Genomic DNA, 7,318 nt, shown 5'->3' with positions numbered 1-7,318 from the left:
ATCTGAGACATAAATAACACACAGCCCCGCTGCCGCGGCCGGCCGTGACCTGGCATTTCCTGTTACGCAATCGAAAAGGCCACTTTATTTCTGCTTCCCGGCCGTGGCCAAGCTCCCTCCATGGTCACTTCCCGAAGCTCGGCTTCGTCTGCAAGATGCCTGCTGCAAAGCCTCTTTCCACAGCCTTATCGTGGGCCCGCCTGGGCCTGGCCCGTCCCTCCAACAGGAAATCGCCCTGACCAGCTTGGCTCTTCTGTGGACAGAACATTCCAGACCAGCTCTGAGATGCCGCCACTTGGAGGCAGGAAACGGCTGGGGCTCATGAGCACACGCCAGCCACTTGGGGGGAAGGGCTGGGCTAGCCCCCCTGGGGCTCCCCTTCGCCTCTCCCACCCCAGCCTGACTGACTGTCTAGGACCTTCCCCTTCACTGCTGCCTTCTGGGCAGTTTATTCGTCACCACATCTATCTGCACAGCCACTGCCCTACCCACCACCTCCATCTCCCACACCGAGGACTCCTCACAGCAGCCTCCCTTCACATCCCCCGACCCCCCATCCCTTCTCCCAGAGGGATGCTTAGAAACAATTCGGGTTACATCACTTCCCTGCTTAGTACGCTTCAGTGCCCCCTTGTCCTCAGAATACAGCCCAAAGCCCTCCTCAGGTGAGCCCCGCCCCTGCCCCCGTGGTCCAGCCACACCTTTCGAGGGCCTGTGCACTTGCTGTCCCTTCTGCCGGGGACGCCTGGCCTCACCTCTCCAGCTGGCTAACTCCTCTTGGCCCTTCAGATGCCAGCTCACGCATCACCTCCTCCAAGAAGCCACCCCTGATCTCTGCCGTCTGCCCCAGCACCTTGCTTAGCAGCAGTTGTCCCAGACGCAGCGGCATCCCAGGGCCACTATCTGCTCCTTGCCGCTTCCCTTCCTCAAGGACAGGGTCCCCAGCGCACAGCACAGCAGCCAGGCTCCCAGGGCCCGTTGGTGTGTGAACCTAGTGTGTGAACTCAGCCTGGGCTCCCGGCCTCCCCTCCCACCCTCGCCCTGCTGCAGCTTTGGCAACCAGGAGTGCGGGAGTCCGGAGGCCGCCACGGCAGGGGCCCCGGTTCCTTCCCTCTTCCAGGCCGGCAGGAAGCCTTGGCCTGATTGCGGCCATGAAGCCTTCTTAGCCGCTCCCTCCCCCAGCTGCCTCACACCCAGGTTTCCACTCTAGAGAGATGACAGTTCCAGGACATGTCTTCACTCCCTTCCCTTGGGACACAGCGTGGCCACCCTCCTCCCCTCGTGGGGCCCCAGCGGGGCACACCGCCTTCCCTGGCCTTGCGGTGCGAGGGCCTCCAAGAGCAGAGTGAAGGTGCGAGGCAGATGGGGAGTGCACCCCGTCTTGTTGCACCCACACTTCTGTCTCCCTCCTTTCCTGCCTGGTACTTATTTCTTCTGCTGTCCTTTTCTGTTTCTGGTTTTTCTTTTCTCTCTCTCACATTCTCTTGTTACTGTTTTTCTGCTGACACTCCCTGTTCTCATTCTGCTGTGTCCCACCATGTGTGAGTGCGCATGTGTGGCCCAGCGTGAGTGTGGGTGTGTGCAACAGTGTCGAGTGTGGATGGGTGCATGAGTGTGAGTGCAGATGGTTGTACAAATGTGAGTGCGGATGGGTGTATGAGTGTGAATGCAGATGGATGCACGAGTATGAGGATGGGTGCACGAGTGTGAGTGAGGATGGTTGTACAAATGTGAGTGTGGATGGGTGCATGAGTGTGAGTGCGGATGGATGCACAAATGTGAGTGCGGATGGGTGCATGAGTGTGAATGCAGATGGGTACATGAGTGTGAGTGTGGATAGGTGCACAAGTGTGAGTGTGCATGCATGCACCAGTGTGAGTGAGGATGGGTGCACGAGTGTGAGTGCACATGTGTGCACCAGCATGAGTGTGTACTTGTACAAGTATTCATTCAAGTGTGGTGTGAGTGCCTCACTTGGGGGAGCATTTGGGGCTGAACAGCTGTGTCCTAGTTAGTGGGTCTTTGGGAATGGGGGCTCTGGGGAGGGCAGGGGACAGGGTTCTGCCCAGAGCCTTGGGCACTGAGGGACCTCACACAAGCCTTGGGTGCCCACAGCAAGTTCCCAGAGATGGTTGACGCATTGAACTCACTCACCTGCATCCCCAGTTTCCCCTGAGTGGCCCAGAGCCTCCCTGGATGGTAGTGCCCTAGGCCATCTGGGGCTCGGCCACCTCCTCCCTCCCTAGAAAGCCAGGATGGAGCGCAAGCTGCGGGGGGTCGCTGTCCAGCCCCTCACAGTCAGAGGAGGCTGCGGCTCCCCAGCAGAGTCCCCAGTTCCTGACCCCACCTGGGACCTTCTAGCCTGGATCCTGGCCAGGGTCTGACTGGGCTCCTGTTGGCTCCCCCTGGGGAGAAGGGGCTCCAGGCCATGCACAGAAGCCACTTCCTACTCCTTGGCCTCCACCTGCCCCAGGGAATCCCAGAATCTGAGGAGACTGTGCCGGGCAGATGGTACAGTCAGCGGGGCTCCCTGGACTGGGAGGCTGCCGATGTCACCCACCAGTCCTGGGAGCATCGTCGGGAGCCCCCGGTATGCTAGCCAGGTGCTGGTGGACAGCGGCCAGAAAGAAATGAACTCCCCGCACACGTCCGAGAGGACGGCCCAGAGGCCGCCTGCTGCCTCTTTCCATCTGACAGGAGAGGAGAGACTGGGCAAGGCTGCGGAGGGGAAAGGACCTCCTCAGAGCCCCACGGCGCCACTTCCCGGTGAGTGACCTTGGATAAGCATGTTAATCTCACTGAGCCTGTTTCCTCATCTATAAAGCGGGGTCATGTCAGGGTTATCGTGACATTTCAGAAACATAATGCAGGTAAAACGCGTTTAGCACAGTGTCCGCCACAGGCCTCCACACCCTGGCTGTTGTTACCATTACACATGGGTAGCACGGCCTCGGTGATGGGATGGCCCAGCCAGGGAGGGACCACGGGGCTAGGCTTTCCAACCCTGAATTCAGGTCCAGGCCTCACGTGGTTGTGGGGACAGGGGCCCACAGTGTTTGAGCTGGGACTGTCCCCCCGATGAGGACCCTCAGGAACCACAGAGGCACACAGAGGTGTGTGGGAGCTGAGAAGGGAGAGGTTAACCCTCCTGCCTGGGGGGTGGGGGGAGGGGGCTGGGCTTCAGGCTCCCCAGAGGCCGGGCTCCCAGGGTGGGCCTTGAAGGTGCATAGGAGCCCCAGGCAGAGAAGGGGATGGAGGGAACAGTGAGGGGAATGGCATCTCGATGGCACGGAGGCACAGGAGCCGTGGCATTCCTGGAACCTTCAGGTGCTGCAGAGGGGTGGGTGGGGCAGGTGGAGAGGGGACCCTCGTCTCTCCTCCCTTTTGGGAATGCTCACATTTTGACCCCGGAGCCAGGACCGCAGCCTCTTGCAAGAGCAGCACTTGCCAGCTCACACAGACTTTTCCATCATTTCACAGATGAGGAACCAGAGGCCTGCAGGGGCGAGGCTCCCAGAGGAGCCAGCGGGACCCAGACCTGCTGATGCGGCTGAAGACTGACTGTCAGAGGTGGGCGGTGGGAGCCAGGGAGGATCTACTCCGGGGACTGAGACACTTGGGTGCGGGCCTGTGCGCGCAGGAAGGTCAGGGCTGGGCCTGGGAGATGGGCGGGGGTGACTGCTGGGGCTGCTGACGCCTCTTAGTTATGTCTGTTTCTCTGTGAGTCCTTCAGGGCCAGGAAGGTAATTGAATGAGTGAGTGTGAGCCAATGCAGGCGCTCATTTCATTTGGCAGAAAATGAAGTTAGTTGCAGCTGGGGGCCGCCGGCCCATTACGGCTGCCCTGGTTCTGCTGAGCTGGGTCCTCGGGGCTGGAGTGGCGGTCCGTCCTCGGCCTGCCCGCCCTGTGCCTGACAGCCTTCCGTGTGGCAGGGCCCGGGAGGTGGGTGGTCAGGGAGTTGTTCCCTGAGGCCCGGGGGCTGCAGCAGTGAGGGCACTAGGAGGAGCAGAAGGCAGGGGGTGGGGAGCCCTGGTGTGCCGGGTGCGGCCCCCCCACGAACCGCCAGCCGCCGTCCCCGGCCGCCTGTGAGCAGTGCTGTTATCCGGCTCCACAGATGAAGAAGCGGGGGCTTGGCTTCTGACTGCCGCCCGAGAAGCCCCGGGGACACTGAGATTCTGGGGGCCCTGGGGGGCAGCAGCAGGACATAGTTAGGACCTGGCCACGAGGACCCCACAGCGCCCTGCCAGCTTTCTCCATCCCCTCTTGCCCTGTTTCAGCCTTGCTGGCCACCACTGCCTGCCCCTCCAGGCAGACAGGGCAGGGCCTGGGCCTACGTGCAGGCCTGGGCCGCGCAGTCCCCGGGCTCTGCCTCAGCTCCTTGTGCCCTTTCCAGCCCTTCTGCGAGGCCGAGCAAAGCAGGCCTGGGACTGAGCAGCCAGGCCACTCTCCCCGCTGGGCAGCCCTGGTGCCCCCAGGGCCATGCGGGAAGGGCAGCCCGCTGACCTGACGGGAGGGAGGGCCCGAGCAGGGGTGGGGCTGATCTAGACTGAACTGCAGGGGAGCTCTGCTTCCCTGGCTTCCTGCATGTCATCTGCCACCCTCCCTGCAGCCGGGGCCTCACTTTTGTGTCACACAGGATGTGAGTGCTCCCTGCCGCACTCACTGGGAGCCCCCCCACCCGCCCCAGGGAGGAGCGCCTCTTTCCTGAGCATCTACTGTGTGCTACACTAAGTGCTCTGTGCCTGTCGCCCATCCAAGGCTCGTGGGGAGCCCGTGGGGTTCTTGTTCCATCAGCTGTTCATGCCACACAAGTTTGCTGAGCTCCTTTGTGCCAGGCACAGATCTGGGCGGTGGGGCCTCAGCAGGGAACACAATCGACAAGAATCCCCACGTTACCTGGGGACAGAGTTAGAACAGGCGAACCAAGCAGAGGGTAGATGGTGGTGAGCGCTGGAGCAAAAGCAGAGTGGGGAAGGCTGGGGTATTGGGAGTTCCCATTTTAAACAAGGAGGTTCAGAAAGGCCCCCCTGAGAAGGGGTCTTTTGAGCAGAGACTTGAGGTAAGATTGTCACAGTGGAAACGGTGGGGCAGAGGATGCCCTGGAGAGGCAGGGCAGTGCAAAGGCCCTGGGGCAGGAAGGAGGAGGCCAAGCAGAGGGAGGAGGGGAGAGTGGAGGGAAATGTGTTCAGTGGTCAGAAGTGTGTGTGTGTGTGTGTGTCTGTGAGAGAGAGAGAGAGACAGAGAGACAGAGAGACTTTGGCTTCTACTTTGGGTGGATAGAAGCCAATTCTAATCCCAGGAGGAATGTGGTCTGACTTCAGTTTTAACAGGATTGCTTCCATTACTGAGCGGGGGACTGACTGTTGGGGACGGGACTGGTTAGTAATTGCAGGGCCCAGTGCAAAATGAAATGGTGGGACCCTGTTCTAAAATGATGAAGATGCCCCAGCTGGTTTGGCTCAGTGGATAGAGCGTTGGCCTGGGGACTGAAGGGTCCTTGGGTTCCATTCCAGTCAAGAGCACATGCCTGGGTTGTGGGCTCGATCCCCAGTAGGGGGCGTGCAGGAGGCAGCTGATCAATGATTCCCTCTCAGCATTGATGTTTCTATCTCTCTCTCCCTCTCCCTTTCTCTCTGAAATCAATAAATACATATTAAAATAAATAAATAAAATGATGAAGAACTTCAGGATGGCGACAGCAGAGCGTCAAACCAGGTGCAGGCCCTTCTGAGTGCGGGACCCTGTGCCACCGACCACTCAGCTCGCGCAGCCGCGGAGTCGGCCTGGGGTCAAAGGCAGAAGCAGGGGCAGCGAGCGAGAGCTTTTGCAGTTGTGAGGCTGGAGGTGACAGGGGTGCAGACAGTGGAGGGGTCAGGTGTGGCCTTATTCCCATGTTACAGGTGGGGAAACGGACTTGCAGGGACTGTAAGTAACTAGGCCAGGACTCCACAGCCAGTAAATGGCCAAGCCAGGGTGAGAACCCCATCAAGGGCAGGTCCAGCTCTGCTGGGCACTGTCTTGGTCTCCGGCCACAGCCCACTGGAGGGGGCGCTTGCTGGCTGCACTGCCCAGCGCAGGGCCGCTGGTGTTGGAGCTGTGGGATCTGAGCCCCCTGCAGACCTCCGCCCTAGCGTCTCTGCACCCCGGGCTCCTTAAGGCACAGCCCTCCTCACACACCTCTCCCCTCGCCCCTATCCCCACCCCGAGCCGTGGCGGTGCCCCCCGAGGTGGGCAGGTCTGGACTCTCCGCCTCGCACTGGCACCCACAGGAGGGTGCCGCTCCCTCACCCCTGGCACCACTCATATTCTCACCCGTCTGCCCTCCCGTCCAGCATTCTGCCCCTTTCTGAGTTCTGCTGCTGGAATCTGTCGGTATACTTGCTCTCCCTTCCCTCCCTGCAGCCTCCACCCACCCAGGCTGTGAGCTCTTGGAGAAGAGAGGACCCTGCCTCCTGGTCTTTCCTTCATCCATCAGCCATGTGGCACCTGCCATCTACCAGGTCCTGGGCTGGATCTTATTTATAGACTAGAGGTCTGGTGCATGAAATCGTGCAAGGGGGGGAGTGTCTCTCAGCCCGGTCTGCGCCCTCTCGCAATGCGGGACCCCTCGGGTAGGGTCCCTAGGCCTGGCCGGCGATCAGGGCCTATCAGGGCTTTTCTTCCCCCAGCTGCCAGCAGCTGGCCCCACCCCTGCTGCTGCCACTGCTTGCCATCTGTGTGGCGCTGCCCCCCTCCCCCACCACTAGTTGCCTCCCTTGGTAGGCAACAGGCACGGGGTGCGATCGCTTGGCTGGCCTGGGTCTCCCTCTGTGGGGTGATTGCTGGCCAATGGCCTGGGCCTCCCTCTGTGGGGTGGTCATGGAGGGCCCCTCCCCCCCTGATTGATCACCTTGCTGGCCGGTAGCCTGGGCCTCCCTCTTTGAGGGCGATCAATCATGGAGCCCCTCACATTGATAGCCCCGCAGAGGGTTGCCTGGACCTCCCTCTGAGGGGCAATCGTGGGGCGATGGCAGGGCCCCCCAACCAATTGCATTGCACCTGCCTTGGCTGGCCTGGCACCAGTGCGTGTCATTGCATGGTCGTCCGGAGGGTCATCTGGATGGTTGTTCTGCTGTTCAGTTGTTCGGTTGATTTGCATATTATGCTATTATTATCTATAATAATAAAAACATAATATGCTAATTAGACCAGACATCCTTCAGGACGTCCTTCCAGATGACCTTCCGGATGAAGCTGGGGCTATGGGGGAAGCTGGGGTCCTGGGTGCCTGCCAGGGGCCAGAGGGAAGCCCAGGTCCCAGGTGCCAGAGGGAAGCCGG

The sequence above is a fragment of the Myotis yumanensis genome, unplaced genomic scaffold, assembly GCF_028538775.1.
Source record: "Myotis yumanensis isolate MYYU_CA2020_CCGP unplaced genomic scaffold, mMyoYum1.0.hap1 SCAF_6, whole genome shotgun sequence".
Lineage (NCBI taxonomy): Eukaryota > Metazoa > Chordata > Mammalia > Chiroptera > Vespertilionidae > Myotis > Myotis yumanensis.
Note: the sequence above shows the minus strand (reverse complement) of the source record.